Below are 24,860 nucleotides of genomic sequence, written 5' to 3'. Positions count from 1 at the left end.
ATGCCTATTATAATGCAGTAAGAGTAAGAAAAACGCCGCATTTTTCACAGAGTTGTTTAGACTAAACACCAAATCTTTTCATCTAGTTTCCAACCTGTGTTTTTAAGGTCTATTGCCACAGGTCACTAGATGGATCCTCTGTCATGGATTATTGAGGATCATTTGTTTTTCATGGTGGCCACATGATTGTTTTCCTGAAATTTCCTCTCCAAATTATAAAGTAAGCAATATTATTTTGAAATGGTTAAATTAAACTCAGTTCAATCAGACACAAAAATATTGATTTGTCTCTTTGAAGATTACGGTTTTCTTTGGCTATGTGGTATGCAAAGGTGAACAAGCCATGGGCACCACTCTCTGAGAGTTTGTAAATCCTGTCACAGAGAAAACATACAATGAAAATGTCTACTGTTAGATGGAATACTATAAGTATTTTAACAGAGGTACAACTAAATGAGGAAAGAGAAAGGAACAATTAAAAGCTTACTATAATTACTTATAACATTGAATAGTTTTTGGTTTAAAAATGACATCAATTTATATATGCCTTTTAGTCAGAGCAGCTGCTCTCCTGACTTGTGTATATTTTACTGAATCACTAACCCAAAAGCTTTTGTAGGAACCATGTGGTTCTGCTTATTTTATTGTGCCACAATGCTCAATTGTCTGTACAAATCAGAAAAGGTTTATGATATCCAATAAATGATAAAGATAAGGTTTAAAGCCTTCATTGTCACCATTCAGTATTATGTAACAAGGTGTGTAAAATCTGAGAATTTGTTTTTTCCTTTCTAAAGATGCTGTTGGGGACTCTTTGCATGTGTCACAGCAGCATTAAGAAGATACACCATAAAGTTCCCCTTCGTGTGAAGAGATGGTAAGGGATATGTTGACACCCAGCATTTTAGAGACACATGCTTTCTGCTTTTGCCCTTAATAATGCACTGACTACCGTGGTGAGAACAGGCTGCCTCTGCGCCTAACCCACTCACTGGGCTTAATGCAAACCTGTTCCTACTTGGAGAAGCCACATATCTCACTAGGGCCAGCAGTGAACGGAGTTCCTTCCTAAGGATAGCTGGCAACTAAGTGCAGAGAGTGGAGCATATATGCAGGTCCTGTGTCTGATATTTTCTTGGCAACACATACTTTGGGAATCCTCCTCAACCTTTCCAAACTTGAATGCAACCCTTAGGTGACACATAGAGTGCATGTCTTCCCAGCCATCTTCATAGTGCTGTTCCCCCAAGACAGTGAGGGGAAGATCATGCTTGCTGTACTGATAAAGTCAACTGATTTCCATTCAGTGGGAGTCATGTTTGCTTTAATTGGTACATAATCAATGTCCATTCTACTAAAATAGTCAGGTTGCTCTTTTGATGAATTACTTTTAATTTTTCTCTGGCAGTTTGTGGATAGATTATCAAAGGTGATATTGCCTTATTCATCTGAAACTGGAAATGCTTAGGTTATAGTCATATGGCAATGCTCTGACATTAAATCATACTCATTTGAAGAAATATAATACTACATTTTGAATTCTACATGCCTGCTTCTCTATTGCTCTAATCAAATCAAGTAATGCATGAAAAGCTGCTAATAAAAGACACAGTGTCAAGAAAAAGGACCATTCAACTGATAAAAGAATTTTCAACTAAGGTTGAATCATAGTGATTAGAACTGAATTACTAAAAGTAGATTTAAGAGTGGGTTTCAAGGCACCATTTATAGTTGAGACAAATTGTTTTCCACTTCAATTTTATTGAAGAGTTAAATTTTCCATTCAGTAGCATATTCACAAAAATAAACCAATTTATCAAGAGAATGTGAAAGATATTCAGCTGAACACTGATGACTACAAAGATATATAATTTTTCCTATGTCCATCTTAATCAGCTGAATATCTAACCGATTCTACCTATCTTTGGTGTTATCTGACTAGAGGTTTTTTTTTAATTTGTAAAAAATAAAATAAATAGATTTATCTAACTGAAATTTTATATTTTGTAAGTGAAGAAAAACTTATTAAGAGATCTTGAGTAACAATATCATGGCAAGTAAGAAAGACATAATTAATATTTGATCTCTTGACACCTGCTAGTTAAATATCTGTTACACAGGATATTCAAAAAAGTTTGTGGAAAATGGAATTGAAAGATATGATGGGGCAGGCATTTAGCCTAATAGTTAAGACATCAATTAGGACACACACACACACACACACACACACATATATATATATATATATAATATTGGACTGCTTGGGTTTGATTCTTGTCTCCTAACTCCAGCTTCCTGCTAATACATACTCAGGGAGGTAGCAGGAGATGACTAAAGCTGTTAGGTCCCTGCCATCCACTCAAGAGACCTGGATTGAGTTCCTATTTCCTGACTGGCTTGATCCAACTCCAGCTCTTGTGAACTTTTGGAGAGTGAACCAGTGGATGGGAGGTTGAGCTCTCTGTCTCTCTAATAAATGAATGAATGAATGAATGAATGAATAAAAATTTAAAAGGAAACAAGGTAGGTTTATTTTGGTACATACCCACCCACACACACACACACACCCTGATATTTGCATTTTTAATAAGTGTTTTTTGCAAATTTTTTTGAAAACTCATCATATAATTTATAAAACTATTTCCTAGGGCTAGTGTAAGGGCGTAGCAGGCAAAGCTGCAACCTGCAACACTGGGATCTCATATGGACATTGGTTCAAGTTCTGGCTGCTCTACTGCTAATGGCCTAGAAAAATCAGCAGAGTATGGCTCAAGTGCTTGGGTCCCTGATAGCTACATGTAAGACCACTATGAAGTTCCTGGCTCCTGTCTTCAGACTGACCCAGCCCTGGCCATTGTGGCCAACTGGGGAGCGTATCAGCAGATGTAAGATCTCTTTCTCTGCAACTCTGACTTTCAAATAAAGAAATAAACCTTATATAAAAGAAAACTATTATTTCATATCTGTTTTGGTTTTGAAAAAGATTTATTTTCACTTATATTTATAAATGAAAAGGATATATATATGTGTGTATATATATATATATATATAGAGAGAGAGAGAGAGAGAGAGAGATTCATCCCTCAGAAATGCCTGCAATATCCAGGGCTGCACCATGGTAAAACTGGTAGAACTAAGTCCAAGTCTCTAACATGAGTGGCAGTGGCCCAAGTAGTTGAGCCATTACCTGCTGCCTTCCATGATGTGCATTTGCCCAGAGTTGAACCAGAAACTCTGATGTAGAATGTAGGTGTCCTAAATATCAACTTACCCATTGTGCAAAATGCCCACTCTTCTATATGTTTTTAATTAAATATGTTATAATTTTTTATTCTTATATTGATTTGAGCACAGATATTCCTTAACAATCTGGTATAATCTCTAAACAAGACAAACAAATGGTGTTTAATTAATTCAACATCAATTTATCATATCCCTACAAATCAAAGCTTTAGCTTACAGAACTTATGCATTCTAGGAAACTCATTGTGGTAAGTAAATGCTTGTTGAATAAGTGAATTGGAATCATTTGAAACTGGGGCAGCGAGACCAACAGGAGGCACTTGAAATGTGATATAAAGTCTGATCAATGGAAAGACAAGGAAGTGAGATGAAAGTGTGTAGATTTTAGAGCTATGAAGAAGACAAGGAAGAATTGACTGGACAAAATATCAGCTGTGAGGGGTCATGGTAGAATATTGTTTGGCCTTCAGTTTTCTGATTTGATTGAATGACGATAGAATTTGGGACTCATATATGAGAGTACTGAGGTCAAGTACTCATGTAGAGTCCAGAGGAAGACTTCTGTTTTATGCATATTCCATTATGGGGACTGTAAGCATTACACATAGAAATATGCCCAAGACAGTGCTTAAATAGTTTTGTAACTTCACAGAGTAGCTTGGCTGGAAATGGGCATGTCAGGGGAAGCATAGAGAGCACTAACAAAGGGCTGAGATTGTAACTGTAAGGAACACAAATGTTTTAGGATTGGGAACAGCATAGCAAAACTACAAAAGTGTGGTAAAATCACAACCTTAGTGAACAATTTTGTAGGCTTACTGTGTCTTATAGATAGTTAAGCCCCAAATAAATCCAGACCAAGTGCATTATCATTTAATCAAATCAATCTGACAATACAATGAAGCCTATTATATCCATATTTATTATTTTATCATTTATATTTTATAACCATCACAATAAAATATGTTTACACAAAATTTACAATGACATAATTATCTAATTTATAAGGGGAATATACTATATACTGCAAACCATAAAAGAACTTTTAGTATAGTGCATTTTTCCTATTCTCTCTATATTTACATTCCATTGATAATATTTTTCTTAAAAATTATTGTGTTTTTGTGCAATTTATCTTACCCAGATTATTAAGACCAATTTTCTTTATGTTTTAAAGTAAACCCTTGAGTGACAGACATTTAACTTAATGGTTAATATGTCCACCTCCCATATTGGAGCACTTGGTTTCAATAGCTGGTTCCAGGTCCTAATTCCACCTTCCTGCTAAATCAGAACCTGGGAGTCAATAGTGATGGCTCAAGTATTTTGGCTCTTGCCGCCCATGCAGTAGATTTTACTGTGTCTAGCTCCTGGCTTTGAATAGGCCCAGGCCAGGTCATTGCAGGCATTTGGTGAATGAACCAACAGATGGAAAAACTCTCTTCTTCTCTCTCTCTCTATAAACATATGTCTCCTGCCTTCCTCATCAATAAGCAGACATTTTAAAATTGCTTGATATTTCGTTGTATGGTTACATGAGCAATCCATATAATAAATAATCTTTATAGTAAAGAAAAGTAGGCTTCTAGGTAAAATTAGGCTTATAGTAAAATTGTCGTTGGGAAGGACTGGAAAGTGATCGAAACTAGACTCAAAATAGAAAAGCCAAACAGGTTTGATTTCCAGGAAGCTTAAAAATGATAAGAAAGACAGGGGGATTAAGACTGAAAATGCTACAGAGATTAAGCGAGATTTGGCAAGAATGTTTTGGTAGCAACCACTGATGCATGGCAGAATTTTAATGGAACAAGTCAAAGAACATGGCTGAGGATGAATGAAGGATGGCAGAATGGAGATGGTGATTTAAACTGCTGTTCCCAACCTATGAAAATGAGGTAAAGAAAGATACAGAGTGGTTATCAGAAATGTGTACTAGGTTGAATAAGTCTATAATCAATATCATTTTCTGTAGAAGATACATTCTTAAAATCTAAAGCCATTTTAGATATCTTCCTTTAACTTGTAAGTTGAATGAGTTAAGAAGCACCAGAGAGGATGAGTGATACTGTTCCTGAAGATAAACACACTAAAACATAGCCAGTGTTGTTGCCTAACTGATTAAATTGCCACCTGCAAGACCAGCATTCCATATAGGTACCAGTTCATGTCTTGGCTGCTCCACCTCCAATGTAGTTCCCTGCTAATGGCCTCGGCCTAGCAGCAAAAGATTGTCTAAGTATTTGGGAGCCCTACTACCTATGTGGGAGACCTGGATGAAGCTCCTGGCTTCTGGCTCCAGCTCTGGCTGTTGCAGTCATCTGAGGAATGAAACAGTGAATGGAAGGTCTCTCTCCCCCTCTGTAACTGACTTTCAAATAAATAAACAAACAAATAAATAAATCAATCTTTAAAAACAAAACAAAAATAAATAGATTTGTGCCACCTGTACTCGTTTATTTGATCTGCTTATAAAGGTCACCATAGTATGTATATGATTGAAATAATTCCAACTTCTTCTTTGTACATGCTTCTTAGCACACACTTAAGACACAAAATCAGTGCAAAGGATATTCAAGGAAAACTTTAAACTCATCGTATGTATATAAAAAAGTGCCAAATCAATTAAAGCATTTATTTTATCTCTCTACCTTCACATGGATGGTTAGAAATATTGGGTGAATCTCATGAAAGCAGTAAAAATTTTTATAGGAATATAATATCATATTGTCATCTTCATGGGAGTAAAATGACAGCCAATAGAAATTAGCATAAAGTCATTCTATTATTTGACACTACAAAAAATCTCAATTTTGAAAGAACTTTAAAATGATATTTTTGTACATGTAGTAAAATGGGTATTGAAAGATGACTAAAGCCACAGTTGCTAAGTGAATTTTTATGTAAACCAGACTATCTGGACACTAAGTGAAATAGAAACCTGATGAAACAAGCTCAAAATTTCCTATGATTGATGCTCCTAATATCATGCCATTTCCTCCCCACCATGGTGCCTAATATTGCATTTTATATTCGAAATGATATTTTTTAGTGAAAGCTTCTTAGACTAAAGGACCAATTTTCCTTGTAAAAATATGCAGTTTGTTCAAAAGGTCTCACAGCAGTCCATTGTAGGGCAGTGAGCTGGTGGTATAAGATGGAAGCAGGAAGATGGGTCATTATTCCAGAGGCAGTTCATCAGAAGTGAAGCTCATAGCTTCTCTGTGAGCTACACCTCATCCATCTATTATTTTAAATTCTAGTTCACTAGGATAACTCTGCCACCAGAATAGAGCTAACCATCTCTTATAAGTATAGAATATTTGGTCTTGCATAAAGAAAGGTTCAACAGTATTTTAGGTACAGAGAGAAAAATTTCAAATTTGTGCTAACAAAGAGACTGTCATTTGTACCAATTACTCTGATTTCCCCTCAAAATATCTCAATTATTCTGATTTGTTGATTATTTTATAAATAAACTAGCTCTCTATAAATCTACCCTGAAAGATTTACTTGTTTTCTTTGGGGAAACATGATTTTCAGCATCCTAATTACAAAACATCCAATCAACATAGATATCTATAGCAATTTGTTTAAGATAGTTTTGTTTCAGGTACAGAGAGTCACCCGTGGACTAGGGCAGTTATTTTTTTTCCCTGAAGAATCCCAAGGGTCTCTTTGTGGATGCAGAACAGATTCAAATATGCCTGGAGTTTTCAGTTTATTTAAAGCTACATATTAGAATCACTCTCACAGAAAACATTTAACTTAAATATCCACAAGTTCCTCCGTACTTCCAACTCTCCAACTATTTGGTTCAGTTTCATGATAGGAGAATGTCCATGGTCTCTTTCTTACCTCCAGAAGTCAGAGTAATGAAACAAGATAGATCATGTAAGTCAAATGAAGGGGCATCCATGTCCCAGATGTCTCTAATGAGATTCTATGCAAAGCCCCTGTTGGGAACACTCCTTGCTTTCCCCATCATGTTCATTTCATAGTCTTGCAGGCCACTCTCCTGGAGACACTTGATCATTTGACCTGAAAGGTGCAGTGCTAACACTGTGAGGTTGATATTGCTAACTGTCTCCTTTATTGTTTTACTTCTGCTTCTATTTTTGGTATTCAAAAATTGGTCCTGTGCATTACTGTTAAGGGTTACTGTTCTTTCTTTCCATCTAGCCAAAGGACTTTACAACTTGATTTGCCAGAGAAAATACAGATGCACAGTTAGATTCAGATAAACTTAAAACAACTTTGTGAATTTAAGTATGTTTCTTTGCTTGCATGGGGCATACTTATGCTAATTTTTAAATTTGTCATTTATCTGAAGTTAAAATTTATCTCAATACCTATTTTCTCTTAATCATGCAACCCTACTTTCAACTGGCATTAGATAATTTAGATCTCACATGATCACTGAGCTCTTGGCTATCAGCTGTTAGTCAATCCCTACCAAGTTTTCAAGCATCCTCTGCTGGGAAGCTAGAACAATTCTTTGATCTGAGGTTGGCAGCGTGGATTAATGAATGGCACTAGAAGAATGAGTAGGGTGGTTATGGGGCAGAGGATGTGGATATTTTTGCATGAGGTAGGGGAGATTATGAAGATTTGAGTTTTCCCCTCACTTATATTATTTTTGAGGAATTCTTACTGCCTTACAAGTCAGTTATTTGATTAATTTTGAAATTCTGGCAGTTGTATTTTATTTCATCTACTCTGCAAGAATTACTCTCTTGTTTCCCTTGTAACTTGGATTCTAGCAATTTTGCATCTATTTTTACTGCCTTGTTTTTTAAATTTTTATTTATTTTGTTTTTAAAATTTTTGAAATTGAAATTGAAAATTTAAAAAATTTTTATTAACAGAAAGAGAACAGATTTCATGTATTTCATAGGTACAATTCTTAGATAACCATACTTCCCTCCCTCCTTTTCCCCTCCCTCAATCCTCCTCCTTCCTTCCTTTCATTTTTTAAAAATTTGTTACAGCAACATAATTTCAGTCTACTCTATTGCCATCATTTTAATTCACCACTAAACATAATATTCATAATATTCAAAAGGTAGAGAGACTAAAGTCTGACAGAGAGAGAGAGAGAGAGAGAGAGAGAGAAAGTGAGTGCCCCCATCCACTGGGTCGCTCTTCAGATGCCTGCAGTAGCTGAGGCTGGGTCAAGCTGATGAGCTGGTAACTTAGTCAAGGTCTCCATGTGGATTGGGAGGGACCCAACTACTTGAACCTGACTAATCGCCTCCAGTGCACACCAGCAATAACCTGGAGTTGGGGATGAAGCCAGGACTCAAACCCAAACACTCCAATATAAGATGCAGATGTCCCAAGTGGTGTCTTAGCTTCTACAGAAAACACCCACATCCACTGCCCTATTTTGAAGCTTCTCAATGATTACAAGATCAGACAATGGAAATAGGGTGTGAGTTTTTTTTTTTTTTTTTTTTTTTTTTTTTGACAGGCAGAGTGGACAGTGAGAGAGAGAGACAGAGAGAGAAAGGTCTTCCTTTGCCGTTGGTTCACCCTCCAATGGCCGCCGCTGCAGCCGGCGCACCGCGCTGATCCTGGCAGGAGCCAGGAGCCAGGTGCTTTTCCTGGTCTCCCATGGGGTGCAGGGCCCAAGCACCTGGGCCATCCTCCACTGCACTCCCTGGCCATAGCAGAGAGCTGGCCTGGAAGAGGGGCAACCGGGACAGAATCCGGCGCCCCAACCGGGACTAGAACCCGGTGTGCCGGCGCCGCAAGGTGGAGGATTAGCCTATTGAGCCACGGCGCCGGCCCTAGGGTGTGAGTTTTAGTGATTAGTGTTCTAGCAACAGACAATTTGAAAACAACTAGTTGAAGAAAATTACTAACAGTTTAACGACGCTATTTTCTTATTACATTTAGTTTTGATGTGAGAACTATTCATACCTTTCTCTTTAGTAAGTGTAGCCAAGCATGTGCTGCAAGTCTCAAACATAAATAGTAAATATGTACCTTAATCTTTGCAACTGGCACTATGAAAATGGATAGTTAACAGTTTGACCAAGATGGTTGCTACTTTTATAGGGCAGAGTATATGAGCCTATGCTTTATGGATGTTTTTCCATGTAGTGATCAACAGCTGTGCATTCATAGTTTCTTGAAATGTGAAGACAAATGATATTCAGCAGGTGTAAAACTAAAGGCCTATTCTGGTCTATTCAAAGTATATTCTTTCTTGAATTCCAATTTTTGGTGGAATCAATGTTTTTTGGATAAAGGAAGGAAGACAAACCCTCAAATCTTTGAGATTCTACTGTTGTGCTCCAAGTCCTTGTATATCAAGGATGATATCTTTCAGGTACAATTATTAGAAGAAAGGCATTCTCTTAACTAATTCTGGAAGCATTCTGGGACCTGCACATTCATCTGTGCAGGGTACAACTTCCAGTACCCAGCTTTGTAGGAAGAGATTAAAAAACCAGAAGGCTCATGGACAACTACCATGCAAAAATTGCCTATTGATGACTAATGACTGGCTTCAGATCCAAAGCAATGTTATAGCCATAGGGAGAGCAGCCAGAACAAAGAATAACATATGGTTTATCAATCTGTAAGGGTGTAGGCATGCCTCAGAGAGCTTAGACTGGTAGATTGGGTCCATTTGCAGGCCAGATAAGAGAGTTCTGAGATGCTGTGATTTAATGAGCTTACAGATATTGGAGAAAAGTCAGCTTCTGACAAATCATGTAACACGGATTTTGGCAGAAAAAGAGAGTAAGGTAGACCGGGTAATTCAGTGCAACAGCACAACCTTAGCAATCAGAAACTGCAGTGGTCCATAGAATCTCAGGTCTGAAGCATGAGAAAGGAATAACATGAATAGAAAATATTAGTTAATGCCAAAAGGTGAAAACTGGCAGCTGAGCAGATGTTTTGGTGGTTTGCACAGTGAAGAAGGAATCAAGACATCTGGAGGCCGAGCATGCCCTCTAGTTTGCCACAATTGACAACACTACTTGTGGCTTTGCACAGACTCTTCACATTTTAAGAGACCAGCTTGTTCCTTGAAGGTGTTTGAATTTGGGGCTCTGTTTATTCCTTACCATTATTTTAATTGATCTTAGAAGAAAAGAAGAGCTAGGATTCAGCTGTGAGGATGTAGATTAACAGAGGAAGGGTATGTAAGATAGTTACTGACACCATTAAAGAGGAAAGTGTCATCAGTCATCAAAGTACTTTTATCAAAAGTTCCTGATTATTAAGATACAGAAACTAGCTAAGCCTCACTTCCATTGATTAAGCCAAGGTCAGAACTTCTTTAATACAGGAGCCAACAGACACGTTATGAGTGATTGGTTGTGGTGTATTTCTTGTAATTTGCCACCACCAAGGCTGGGATTTTGAAGTTATTTGCCTTTATATGTATACCAAAGAGTAGGAGATTCCAGGTTATAGTCTAATGACTCACTCTTTTTTTTTTTTTTTGATATATTTTTGGAGTGGAAGACTACTGGATAGAGAAAGCTTTCCATTTATTGTACAAAATCGAAAAGTCTGTGTGGGGTGCAACCCGGACTGGACTAAGTTACTGGAATTAAGACTTATTCTATGCATCTGCTCTCCCACAATATGGCGCTGGGAGAGGAGAAAACAGCTTCTACGCAGCTGCCTCTTGCCAACTTGAGTGATGACCTCCAGGAGCTGATCCTGCTCCTGATTGGAGGAGAGCAGCGTACTTGGCGTGTGGGCAGCCGAGTTGGGATTGGCGGAGGAGGACTATAAAAGAGGAGAGAGACGGCATGCACCAGGAACATCTAGGGGGAACATCTACCTGAAGGAACACCTGTGCAGCCCCCGAGAGAGCCGGCCGGCGGTGTGCCGCTCCCCCGCGGAAGTGGGGAATGTGGCAGGGGGAACCGCCCTTCCACGGAGGTGGAGGGACAGCAGCCAACCCGGGAAGAACCAGCAGCAAACCCGGGGAGGGCCGAGCAGACGAAAGAACAACGCAGAATCCTGTGTCGTTCCTCCATGAAGACGGGGAGCAACAGTCTGTTTTCTTTGTTGGTCCAAAGGATGATATTCTCATATGTGTAGTTATTGAAAGCAGATTGAGAAAATCTGTTTTGAGTGGCAAGGAAAACTGAGTTGTTCCCAAAAGGATACCATTTGGCTACAGTATCAATTTGAAAAGCCACAGGATCATTGGTAGCAGTCATTATGCTATAGGATTCTATTTTTCAATATACAGATCTGTGCCTGTCTTAAACTAGAAAAAAATAGCAGTAAAAATGAAGTTTTGGGAGAATAAGTTCTGTTGGTTCAGATAATTTATCTACAGAGTGTTCTAGAGTGGATAGCTGAAAATGAAGTAGAGGATTGCTTAGCACAGAACCTACAACAGAATCATTTCTCAATATATATTTGGTAAAAGAACAAATGAATCATTTAAGGCCTGAAACTCCATTACCATATCTTTTCTAGAATTTTATTTATTTTGAAAGGTACACACAAACACAAGATCTCACCTTTACTAATTCACTCCATAAATGCCTGCAAGACCTGGGATTGGTCCAGTCAAAGCCAGGAGCCTGTTTTCCCACATGGTTGGCAGGACTCAGGTACTTGAACCATCACCTGCTGCTTGTCAGGCTGTGCATTAGTAGGAAGCTGGAGCTGAAAGCAGAATTAGAGCTCCAACACAGGTGCTCCAAAATGGAATGTGGGACTCCTAAGCAATGTCTTAAACGCTGCATCCAACAGTGGCTTCCATTTGCATTTCTAAATGACATGTTTTTTCAATTTTCATGTGAGCATTCATTATGTAACTTATGAAAATGAGTAACTAAGAATATTATTTTAAAAATCCATCAATGCATATCCAGCTAAACAGTCTTAACATTTTCTTCCACTGTATAGATGAACAATTTGAGAGAAGTATATGTATGTCTGTACCTAGAAATCAAAGGACATAAACCAATAGAAATCTAAATGACATACTTCCAAAGTTTGATTTAAGTGATGTGAAAAAGCAATTATACCAATGTATAACACAATGAGTATAAACTGCATCTATAGTCAGCATCATATTGAATGGGGAAGAGCTAGAAGTAGTTTCGTTAAGATCCAGAACCAGGAAAGTAAGCCCATTCTCATCATTACTATTCAATATAGTTCTGGATGTTTTAGGCAGCACAATTAGACAAGTAAAGTAAATAAAAAGGATACAAATTGAAAAGGGTAATCTCAACCAATCCCTGTTTGCAGATGTTATGAATATATATATATATATATATATATGAACCAAAAGACTCCACTAAGAATACTGGAACTTGCAGGTGAGTTTGACAAAGTGGCAGGATATAAAAGCAACACACACACACAAAATAGTATTTGTACTTGTAAAAAATACTATGGGTAAGAAAGAGCTTGTAAGATCAGAACCATTCACAATAACTACAAAAATATTTAAATACCTTGGGTAAATTTAACCAAGTATATGAAAGATCTCCAAGTGACATTTACAAAGCATTAAGGAAAGAAATAGAAGAAGACACAAAAAACTCATGGATTGGAAGAATTAATATCATGTCCATACAGCCCAAAATAAATTACAGATTTAATGTGATCCCAATCAAAATATCAAGTACATTCTTCTTAGACCTAGAAAAAAGTATCTTAAAATTAATATGGAAATATGAGAGACACTTAATAGCTAAAACAATATTAAACAATAAAAACAAAGCCAGTGTCATCATGATACCAAGTTTCATCACATATTATATGGCACTTATAATCAAAACTGTCCTGGTACCAGCACAAAAATAAGACATATAGACCAATATTTGACAAACAAGCTAAACTCGTTCCCTAGAGAAAGGACAGTGTTGTCAACACATGATGTTGGGAAAATTGCATCTCTGTATAGAAATATTAATCGAGGCCTCTAACTTACAAACTACAAAAAAAGTCAACTCACAATGGATCAAGGATGAAAATCTAAGACCTGAAATCATTAAATTACTAGAAGAAAACACTGTAAGACATTGGTATAGCCAAAGACTTTTCTGATAAGACTGCAGAAACAGTTAATAAAAAGGAAAATAGAGAATGGGAATATATCTATCTAAGAAGCTCTGCACAACAAAGAAAACACTAAACAAAGTGAAGAGACAGCCCACAGAATTTAGAGAACTTATTTGTGAACTATGCATCTGATAAAATATTAATTTCTAAAATACATAAGGAACTCAAGAAACTCAACAACAGCAAAGCAAATAATCCAGTTAAGAAATGGATGAAGCACATAAACAATTATTCCTGAAAAGATGAAATACAGATTGCCAACAAACACATGAAAAGATGCTCAGAACCACTAGCCAACAGGGAATGCCAATGAAAATTATTATGAGGTTTTACCTCACCAAAATTGGAAAGTTATAATCCCAAAATCAAAAATTAGAAATGCTGGCAAATATGTGGAAAAGAGCCATCCCACATCTGGGAATTTACCCAAAGAAAAAGAAATCATTACATGAAACTATTTTACCTGTGCCCCCATGTTTATAGTAGCTCAATTCACAAGAGTTAAGATATGGAATCAATTCAGATATCCATCAACAGATGACTAGAAAAAGAAAATGTGGTAAATACACACAATGGAATACTACTCAACAATATAAAAGAATGAAAGCTTGTCTTTTGCAATAACATTGATGAAACTGGAAGCCATTAGGCTTAGTGAAATAAGCCAGACCCACAAAAGATAAATATCACATGTATTCTTTGATTTGTGATAGCTAATATAGACTGTAAAAAATTTCAGTGTATATGAGTGAAATTGATGTCTTGAGATTTGATTACTCTTTTTTTTTTTTTTGACAGGCAGAGTGGACAGTGAGAGAGAGAGAGACAGAGAGAAAGGTCTTCCTTTTTGCCGTTGGTTCACCCTCCAATGGCCGCTGCGGCTGGCGCGCTGCGCTGATCTGATGGCAGGAGCCAGGTACTTCTCCTGGTCTCCCATGCGGTGCAGGGCCCAAGCACTTGGGCCATCCTCTACTGCATTCCCTGGCCACAGCAGAGAGCTGGCCTGGAAGAGGGGCAACCGGGACAGAATCCAGTGCCCTGACCAGAACTATAACCCGGTGTGCCAGCGCCGCAAGTCGGAGGATTAGCCTAGTGAGCCGCGGCGCCGGCCGAAATTTGATTATTCTTCATAGCCCTTGTCTACACTACTGAGTTACTGAGTAGTGGTGGTCTTTCTGCTATTTGTTGATTTTTTTTTATTTAGTGGAGGATTGAGTTTTTTACTATAATGCAAACTGAAAGTATGCCTTAAAAAAAAAAAGAAAGTATGTTATCATTGGGTCCAGTATTATGGTATAGCTAATTAAGTCACCACCTGTGACTCCAGCATCCCACAGGGCACTGGTTCAAGTTCCAGCTGCTCTACTTCTGATCTACCTCCCTGCTAATTATCTGGGGAAAGTAGCAGAAGATGGCCAAAGGGCTTGAGCTTCTGCCACCCATGTAGTGGACCCAGAAGAAATTCCTGGCTCCTTGCTTAGCTTTGGCCCAGCCCTGGCCATTGAAGCCTTCTTACGAGTGAATCAGCGGCCGGCGCCGCGGCTCACTAGGCTAATCCTCTGCCTGCGGTGCCGGCACCCCGGGGTTCTAGTACCAGTCGGGGCGCAGGATTCTGTCCTGGTTGCTCCTCTTCCAGTCCAGCTCTCTGCTGTGGCCCGGGAAGGCAGTGGAGGATGTTCCAAGTACTTGGGTCCTGCACCTGCATGGGAGACCAGGAGGAAGCATCTGGCTCCTGGCTTCGGAGCCAGATGCTTCAGTGTGCCAGCTGTAGGGGCCATTTGGGGGGTGAACCAATGCAAGGAAGACCTTTCTTTCTGTCTCTCTCACTGTCTAACTTTGCCTGTCAACAACAACAAAAAAAGATTGAATCAACAGATGGAAGATCTCTCTCTTTCTGTTTCTCCCTCTCTGTAACTCTGACTTTCAATCAAAGAAATAAATCTTACAAATGTGTTTAATTTCAAAAATTAAAGAGAAAAGAAATAAGGGAGGAGGTAGGGAAGTATTATTATGTGCTTAAAACTGTATATATGAAATATGTAAAATCTATTCTCTTTATTTAAATAAATTCAAAAAAAGAATCCCACATATTACACTTTATGTTTTGGGGATCATTGTCACTTTTTAGAAAGGTTGTCTGTTGCTGGAAAACATCAGGAGTTTTTTTTTTCAACTTCACAAGTTTTAAGTTTCTTCCATTCTTCCCCTGTTAAAAACTGATGGCCTTTTCAAGTGTGTAATACATGCTGGGCTTCAGGGCTACAAAGCAGGACAAATATACTTACAGTTTCCCTGTGTTTCTGGTGTCAAATTTACTTCTAAGCTGTGTAAAGTATAACTAATTATATTCCACAAAGCCTAAGTCCTCTTAGATGATTATTAACAGAAAAGATGCAATAACAAGAATGCCAGTATTTTAGAGAGCAAAATCACTCCTGAGCAAATGAAAGGGATTTGGGCTTGAAAAGTTGGTATCAAAACATATTAAAACTGCAATTATGTGCCTTGAAACAAGAGCAATGAGGCAGAACTGAATTTGTTCTCATGCACTGATGAGACATCACCAACAGGGTGACATTTAGTCACAGGCATGTTTATTGCCATTGACAAGCTTAGATACAACTGCATTCATTTAAGAAACATCAACTCTTGAAAAAAAATCAGCAAAATAGCAGTGTCCTATATGCCTGTCTATTGAAATATCTTCACCCTGGACATACATACTAAATTAGGTGTCAATGTTATTTGCATTAAGCTGCTCCTAGGGGATCGAGTAGATGACTGCTTATTGTGTTAATAATTGAAGCCTATATGCATCCATTCAGACCTTCTTGACTAATTTTTTCTGTACCAACACATGTACATGCACGGACACACACAAATGCTCAAATATTTCAGGGATTGTTTTTCCTTGAGGTGGCTCTTGGTGATTATTTTTATATAGTTTCAGTGTTAAACTATTGGTACACAAAATTAAGTGATTTAGAGAAATTATATTCTTTTCAGAATATACTATTAAAACTAGAGTGTAATATTACAAAAGAAAATCATTAACATTGATTTAATGTGGATATATAAAATTAAATATAATTAGCATATTAGTAATGCATACTATAATTTTTTTAAAAAATTAGTCTAATAAAACTTAATATAATCACCTTTTTGCATTTATTTCTGAGATGGAAAGGGAAACAATATGATCTCCACTGCATCTAATGAAAGCATTTGTAGCACAAGGAAAACAGCTGAATGAATTGCTATTTATAGTTTCTGTGAAGGAGTGATATTATTGAAAACACAAAAATGAGAAGAAATGAAAATTAGCCAACTATATCTGCAACACTTATTCTATGCAATGCTTTTATTTTTTTTTATTTTTAAAGATTTTATTTACTGTCGCTCCCCCTCTTCGTGGAAGAACGACACAGGACCCTGCGCTGTTCTTTTGTCTGCTCGGCCCTCCCCGGGTTTGCTGCTGGTTCTTCCCGGGTTGGCTACCGACCCTTCCACCTCCGTGGAAGGGCAGTTCCCCCTGGCCACTTTCCCCACTTCCGCAGGGGAGCGGCACACCGCCGGCCGGCTCTCTCGGGGCCTGCACAGGTGTTCCTTCAGATAGATGTTCCCCTTAGATGTTCCTCTTAGATGTTCCTGGTGCATGTTGTCTCTCTCCTCCTTTATAGTCCTCTTCCACCAATCCGTGCTCTGCTACCCACACGCTGAGCGCGCTGCTCTCCTCCAATCAAGATCAGCTCCTGCAGCTCAGTCAATCAAATTGGCGAGAAGCAGCTGCGTAGAAGTTGTTACTCCCTTCTCAGCGCCATATTGTGGGAGAGCAGATGCATAGAATAAGTCTTAATTCCAGTAACTTAGTCTAGTCCGAGTTGCTCCCCACAATTTACTTATTTGAGAGGTAGAGTTACAGACAGTGAGAGGGAGAGACAGAGACAAAGGTCTTCTGTCTGTTTCACTCCCCAAATGGCCACAATGGCCAGAGTTGTACTGATCCGAAGCCAGAAGCCAGGAGCTTCTTCCTGGTCTTCCATGCAAATGTAGGGGCTGAAGAACTTGAGCCATCTTCTATTGCTTTCCCAGGCTGCAGCAGAGAGCTGGATTGGAAGAGGAGCAGGTAGGATTAGAACCGGTGCCTATATGGGATGCTGGTGCTACAGGTGGAGGATTAACCTACTGTGCCACATTGGAAGAGGAGCAGGTAGGATTAGAACTGGTGCCTTTATGGGATGCTGGTGCTACAGGTGGAGGATTAACCTACTGTGCCACCCTGCTGGCCCCTGCAGTGCTGTTAAAGGCAGTACCTTTGGTTCAATTTTTAACTTATCTGTAACACAGCTAGATATAGAAAAAAAAGTAAATGTCTGAAGTAAATGTCTGGAAGAAAGAATATTGCCTATTAACTAAGACACTAACAGTGAATACTATGAATTATTATTATGATGATGAAGATTACCAAATTATGGGTTCAGTGTACACACGTTCTCTTGTGTTTAAGAAACTACAAATTATCAACGTTCAGCTTATGAGAGGAATAAGAGTCTAAAGACTTTGGTACATAGGGATAAATTAGGGGCACTGTTCTAAAGATTAAATAGCGTTTATAGGAAGTGGAGATAGCTATAAAATGGCAACATGAAGGATTTCTGTATTGACTGAAATGCTCTGACTCTTCCCTGTTAATATCAGTAATCTGAATGTGATTTTTTATAGTTTGTAGTCTGTTACCATTGGGAAAGACTAGTCCATGGGTACTTGGGATATCTCTGTTATTTCATAAAATTGCATGTGAATGTATAATTTCTTCAAATAAGAAGTCAAATAAAATTTTCCAAGTTAATTTTTTTAAAATGATTAATTAATTAATGTATTTGAAAGTCACAGTTACATAGAGAAAGGGAGACACACACACACAGACACACACACACACACACAGAGAGAGAGAGAGAGAGAGAGAGAGAGAATCTTTTATCTGCTGGTTCACTCCCTGGATAGCCATAACAGCTGGGGCCATGCTAAGCCAAAGCTAGGAGCTTCCAGATCTTTCATGTAGGTATCAGAGGTCCAAGCACTTGAGCCAATTTCCACTGGTTCTTCCAGGTCCATTAGCAAGGATTTGGATCAGAAGTGAGGCAGTCAGGACATGAACATTTATAAGGAATGCCGTCGTTGCTGGTGGTGGATTTACAAGTTATGCTACAACGCAAGCCCAAATAATTTAAAATTTTGACTCATTAAACAATAAACACTTTTTTTTTTTTTTTTGACAGGCAGAGTGGACAGTGAGAGAGAGACAGAGAGAAAGGTCTTCCTTTGCCGTTGGTTCACCCTCCAATGGCCGCCGCGGCCGGCGCGCCGCGCTGATCCGATGGCAGGAGCCAGGTACTTCTCCTGGTCTCCCATGGGGTGCAGGGCCCAAGGGCTTGGCCATCCTCCACTACACTCCCGGGTCACAGCAGAGAGCCGACCTGGAAGAGGGGCAACCGGGACAGAATCCGGCGCCCTGACCGGGACTAGAACCCGGTGTGCCAGCGCCGCAAGGCGGAGGATTAGCCTAGTGAGCCGCGGCGCCGGCCACAATGAACACTTTTAAAAAATACTTTTAGAGGCCAGGGACGTGGCTCACTTGGCTAATCCTCTGTGTGTGGCACCGGCACCCCAGGTTCTAGTCCTGGTTGGGGCACATTCTGTCTCGGTTGCTCCTCTTCCAGTCCAGCTCTCTGCTGTGGCCCGGGAAGGCAGTGGAGGATGACCCAAGCGTTTGGGCCCTGCACCTGCATGGGAGACCAGGAGGAAGCATCTGACTCCTGGCTTCGGATTGGCACAGCATGCTGGCTGTAGCAGCCATTTGGGGGGTGAACCAACGGAAAAGAAGGAAGACCTTTCTCTCTGTCTCTCTTTCTCACTGTCTAACTCTGCCTGTCAAAAAAATAAAAATAAAAATAAAAAAATATTTTTAGGATTGGTTGTCACTTGTTTGTGACTGTTACCTGAAGATAATGAAATAGAGACTTGAGAAATAAATACTAAAGGGAAAATTTAGAAATATGTTCCAATGTTTAAGTGAACTGTGATTTTCCCTTTATTGCTATGAACAAGTGTGTACCTACTAATGATTTAACAACACAGACATAATCCTTTCTGGTGAAATATTTTCTTTATATCACCAAATTACAAAATTGTGATCTCTGAAACTTAAAAATTTTGACCATCGGTAATAAGAATGCTTGGAGCCTGTTAAAGATTATTATGTACTCTATAATAAAAAAGATTCAATTTAGGTATTTTGTAGATCAGTCCTCCTGCTGTGGTCATGTAGAAGTGACAACAAATAAAACTGATATCAGATAATCAGTAACATGCAATCTGAGGAAGAGAAAAGGTGTAAGTCTTGTATTTGGGACCACGTTTTCCTTGGGGGTATTTTATGATTGAAGGAAGAGAGATTTAGAGTTTGAGAGGCTGACAAGTACTTTTGAAATCTTCCACAGTCCAAAGGACGTGTTTAGAGCTCAGGACCCAAAAAAGAAAGCATATTAGAAGTGCTTAAGTCCATGTGGGTTGCTTATTAGAAAAGCACCACAAAGTGGGTGGTTGATAAAGAACACAGATTTATTTCTCACAGTTCAGGAGTCTGGGAAGTACAAGTTATAGGGCAAAATAATGCTATGTAAACACTTGGTAATATAGGAAGGAACAAGAACAGTGAAAAGGATGACTTTGTACATAAACCTAATGCAATAATTCTCAAACTTCAGTGTAAATAAGAGTTCTCGAGTTTGGCTAGAAAATTTTGAGAGTCCCTACAGCCTTATGGAGATTTATGATTTAGTGTATCAGGCATGGGAATGTCAGTTTCTAACAACTTCCTAGGAGATCACGATGCTGTTAATCTAGGGCCCACACTTTGTGTGTGTGTGTGTGTGTGTGTGTGTATGTATGTGTTTTCTTTTTTTAAAAACTTTTATTTAATAAATATAAATTTCCAAAGCCCAACTTTTGGATTATAGTGCCTTTCCCCCCATAACCTCCCTCCCACTGGCAGCCATTTCATCTCCTACTCCCTCTCCCATCCCGTTCTTCATTAAGATTCATTTTTAATTATCTTTATATACAGGAGAACAACTTAGTATGTACAAAGTAAAGATTTCAACAGTTTGCACCCACACAGATACACAAAGTATAAAGTATTGTTTGAAGACTAGTTTTAATGTTAATTTGCATGGTACAACACATTAAGGACAAAGATGCTACATGGGAAGCAAGTGCACAGTGACTCCTGTTATTGATTTAACAATTGACACTCCTATTTATGATGCCAGTAATCACCCAAGGCTCTTATAATGAGCTGCCAAGGCTATGGAAGCCTCTTGAGTTCACCAACTCTGATATTATTTAGACAAGGCCATAGTCAAAGTGGAAGTTCTCTCGTCCCTTCAGAGAAAGATACCTCCTTCTTTGATGGCCTGTTCTTTTTGCTGGGATCTCACTCACAGAAATCTTTCATTTAGGTCATTTATTTTTTTGCCAGAGTGTCTTGGCTTTCCATGCCTGAAATACTGTCATGGGCTTTTAAGCCAGATCTGAATGCCTTAAGGGCTGATTCTGAGGCCAGAGTGCTGTTTAGGACATCTGCCATTCTATGAGTCTGCTGTGTATCCACTTCACATGTTGGACTGCTCTTTCCTTTTTAATTCTATCAGTTATTATTAGCAGACACTAGTCTTGTTTATGTGATCCCTTTGACACTTAATCCTATCTTTAGGATCAATTATGAACTGAAACTGATCACTTGGACTAGTGAGATGGCATTGGTACATACCAACTTAATGGAATTTGGATTCCCTTGGCATGTTTCTATCTCTACCATTAGGGGTAAGTCTGAGTGAGCATATGCTGAACTGTACATCTCCTCCCTCTCTTATTCCCACTCTTATCTTTAACAGGGATCACTTTTCAGTTAAATTTCAACACCTAAGGATAATTGTGTGTTAATTAAAGAGTTCAAACAATGGTATTAAGTAGAACAAGAAAATACTAAAAATTATAAAATAGTAAGCTGTTCTTCGACAGTCTGCACAAGGGTTGATCAAGTCATTTTTTTCTCATAGTGTCAGTTTCACTTCTGCAGGTTTTCTTTAGGTGCTCAGTTAGTTGTTTCAGATCAGGGAGAACATATGATATTTGTCCCTTTGGGACTGGCGTATTTCACTCAGCATGATGTTTGAGAACAACCGAGGAATTCTGGTTGTATAAGACAATGCAAGGTTTAAAATTTATATTGAATCAAAATCCATGCATATGTAGATAATTCTTTTGTGATAATGCTTGACAGAAGAGAAGATTGGTGGGGAATTGAAGATGTTTTTTCATAATCTCCATAAATAATGGCAAGTCAATTGTATATTCATATAAAAATACTTGCCCCTTTCTCACATTTTACCCTAAGCACAATATCAGACAGATTCTGCATCTCTTTTTTTTTTTTTTTGACAGGCAGAGTGGACAGTGAGAGAGATAGAAAGAGAGAAAGGTCTTCCTTTGCCATTGGTTCACTCTCCAATGGCCGCCGCGGCCGGCACACCACGCTGATCCGAAGCCAGGAGCCAGGTGCTTCTCCTGGTCTCCCATATGGGTGCAGGGCCCAAGGACTTGGGCCATCCTCCACTGCACTCCCGGGCCACAGCAGAGAGCTGGCCTGGAAGAGGGGCAACAGGGACAGAATCCGGTGCCCTGACCGGGACTAGAACCCGGTGTGCCGGCGCCGCAAGGCGGAGGCTTAGCCTATTGAGCCACGGGGCCGGCCAGATTCTGAATCTCTTAATGTGAGATACAGAAACAATATTTCTAAAAAGTGTACAAGGAAATTTCTGAGTAATTGTGTGATATTCCTTTTTTAAATACTTATTTATTTATTTGAGAGGTAGAGTTACAGAGAGAGAGAGAGAGAGAGAGAGAGAGGAAGTGATATGAGAAAGATCTTCTGTGCTGTGGTTTGCTCCCCAGATGGCCAGAGCTGGGCTGATCTGAAGCCAGAAGCCCACAGCTGTTTCTGGGTCTCCCACATAGGTGCAGGGGCCCAGGCACTTTTCCAGGCACACTAACAGGGAGCTGGATGGGGAGTGGAGTAGCCAGGCCTAGAATCAGCACCCATCTAGGATGCCAGTCCACAGGGGGCAGCTTTTCCCCTTAAGCCACATCACTGGTCCCTCATATGATATTCCTAAACAAGACCTCCAAAAACACTATTCACAGGGGGAAAACTGAACTACATTAAGATTTAAAATTATATTAATCAACAGACTACAATAAGATAATGAAAAAGCAAGCTCCAGACCAGAAAAAAGATCTGCAACATATGCAACTCACAAAGGCTTACATTTAGAATCTATAAAGCATCCTCAAGTCAGTAATAAGATAATAAATTGTCAACTATGAAAATGGACAAAATTTTTAAAGATCTTTCACACAAAAAGATGTACAAGCAACCCCTCCTCCACGATGTGAAAACTTGCTCAACCTCATCAGTAATCACAGAAGTGTATACTGAAACCTTTATGCCGTATCCTTGCTCAAAATCAGAATGCATAACATTATAATTATAGGAACTTTTAAGAATTTGTGAGTACATGATACAGTTAGATCTCATATAATTCTTGGGGTTGGTGATGAGATAGTACAACCATTTGGAAAATTGTTTGGTATGTTTATTAAATTTGAAAGCATACATTCTATATTACTGAGCAATTTTCATTCCTTGGTTTGTCTATGTGCCCCAAAAGATATGTACCTGAAAGTTCATATATCATGATTTATCAGAGTCTACAATTGAAAACAATGGATTTCCAATAGTAGTAGAATAGACAAATGTATTGAAGTACTTATGATAAATGCAATCACATGCATCACACTGAGTACAACTAAATTAGCTACATGGAATAACAGGTAAATATCAGAAATATAATTGTAAATGAAAAATTTAGAAAATCACATATGATTGATCACTTTCATTTATATCCTAATACAGGAAAAACTAAATTGTAGCTTATTAGTTTGTAAAATGAAGACAATGTGGCTTACTTTGTTAGAAAGAAGGCTGCAGTAGTTTTAGTTACTATAAATGTTCTATTCTTTAATTTGACTGAATGTTTACACAGATGTTTGCCTTGTAGCATATGATTGAGTGGTACATCTCTGTTTTGTGGCCCTTTCTTAGTGTATGTTCTATTTAACAATAAAAGGATAGGATATTTTAAAACAAAGCTACTCACTCTATCCAATTTAAATATAGCAGTAAACAAAACTTTCCTTGCTAGTTTAAATCACCTTGTAGTACTAGATTTAATTATTTTGTATTCTCATTTTGTGGTTTATATATTGCTTTGAATTAATTTGGCAAGGTAAATTAATATTGAATGAGAATCAGACACACTGTTGTCTTCTGGATAAATATCTTGTTCAATTCATAGGTGCTTTTGTGTATTTATTTTGGATTCTGAACTGATTTCAAATATATAAGCAGAGCGAATAAGACTATATTCATTTTAAGAGTGCTTAATAAATTGTACAATGAAAATATTCTTTAATTTTTTAAAAAATTTTACTTATTTCTAAGGCAGAGAGACAGATTTCCCAAATGTCTGCCTCAGCTGGTGCCAAGGCAGAAAGCAAAGATTCTCCCCAAGTTCCTGCAACAAATAGAACCAAGAACTCAATCAAGGTCTTACCCAAGGGTAGCAGGAACATAACTACTTGAGCCATCACTTGCTGCTTCCCAAGGTCTACGTTAGCAGGACGCTGGAATGGGACATGGAGCTGGGATTCAGCCCCAGTACTCCAATATGGGATGTGAACATTCCAAGAGGCATCATAACTGCTATATCAAATGCTTGGCCCCCAAAACAATCTTATATATAACCAACTGGCCTTCTTCAACAATACTACTACATGACAGAGGCTATTTATATCATATATTGCTATAGAAAAATGAACTATTTGAAGCAATTCTATTAATGATAATAAAACATTGTTACTAAATATGGATCACACCATACTAAATGCCAACAAATTTAATTTATTTGTATAAATTTGTTTCAAAACTATAATATTTCCACCAGAGAATAAAGTTAAAGAGCTGATTTTAAGTGCAATGATGAATCTGTTTAAACTCTAGTTACAAACTAGCAAGTTAGCTGATCAAAGTTTCATCAATGCTAGAAAAAGATGTAAAATTCTTGTATTAGAAGTAAATGCTTTTGTCACTCTTGTACAGCAGGGAGTATGAGCATTAGGCTATTTTTCTCTGGTCCCAGAAATCTAATTTTACAGTACTCAGAGAAGAGGGTCAGGTGATCTTTGCACACATATTGGGTGACACTAGAACAAGGTAGCTCTGAGTTTCAGGGAACCCAAATAAACCTGCCCGCTCTTTGTACAGGAGTAAGATACTACAATTTCCAAGGCTGTAAAAAACCTACTCTTCATTCCATACAGAGGGGCTATCCCTGTCTCCCAAGGCTGTTCAGTATACAAACATCTTGAAAAGATAG

Source organism: Oryctolagus cuniculus, chromosome 5 (assembly GCF_964237555.1).
Source record: "Oryctolagus cuniculus chromosome 5, mOryCun1.1, whole genome shotgun sequence".
Lineage (NCBI taxonomy): Eukaryota > Metazoa > Chordata > Mammalia > Lagomorpha > Leporidae > Oryctolagus > Oryctolagus cuniculus.
Note: the sequence above shows the minus strand (reverse complement) of the source record.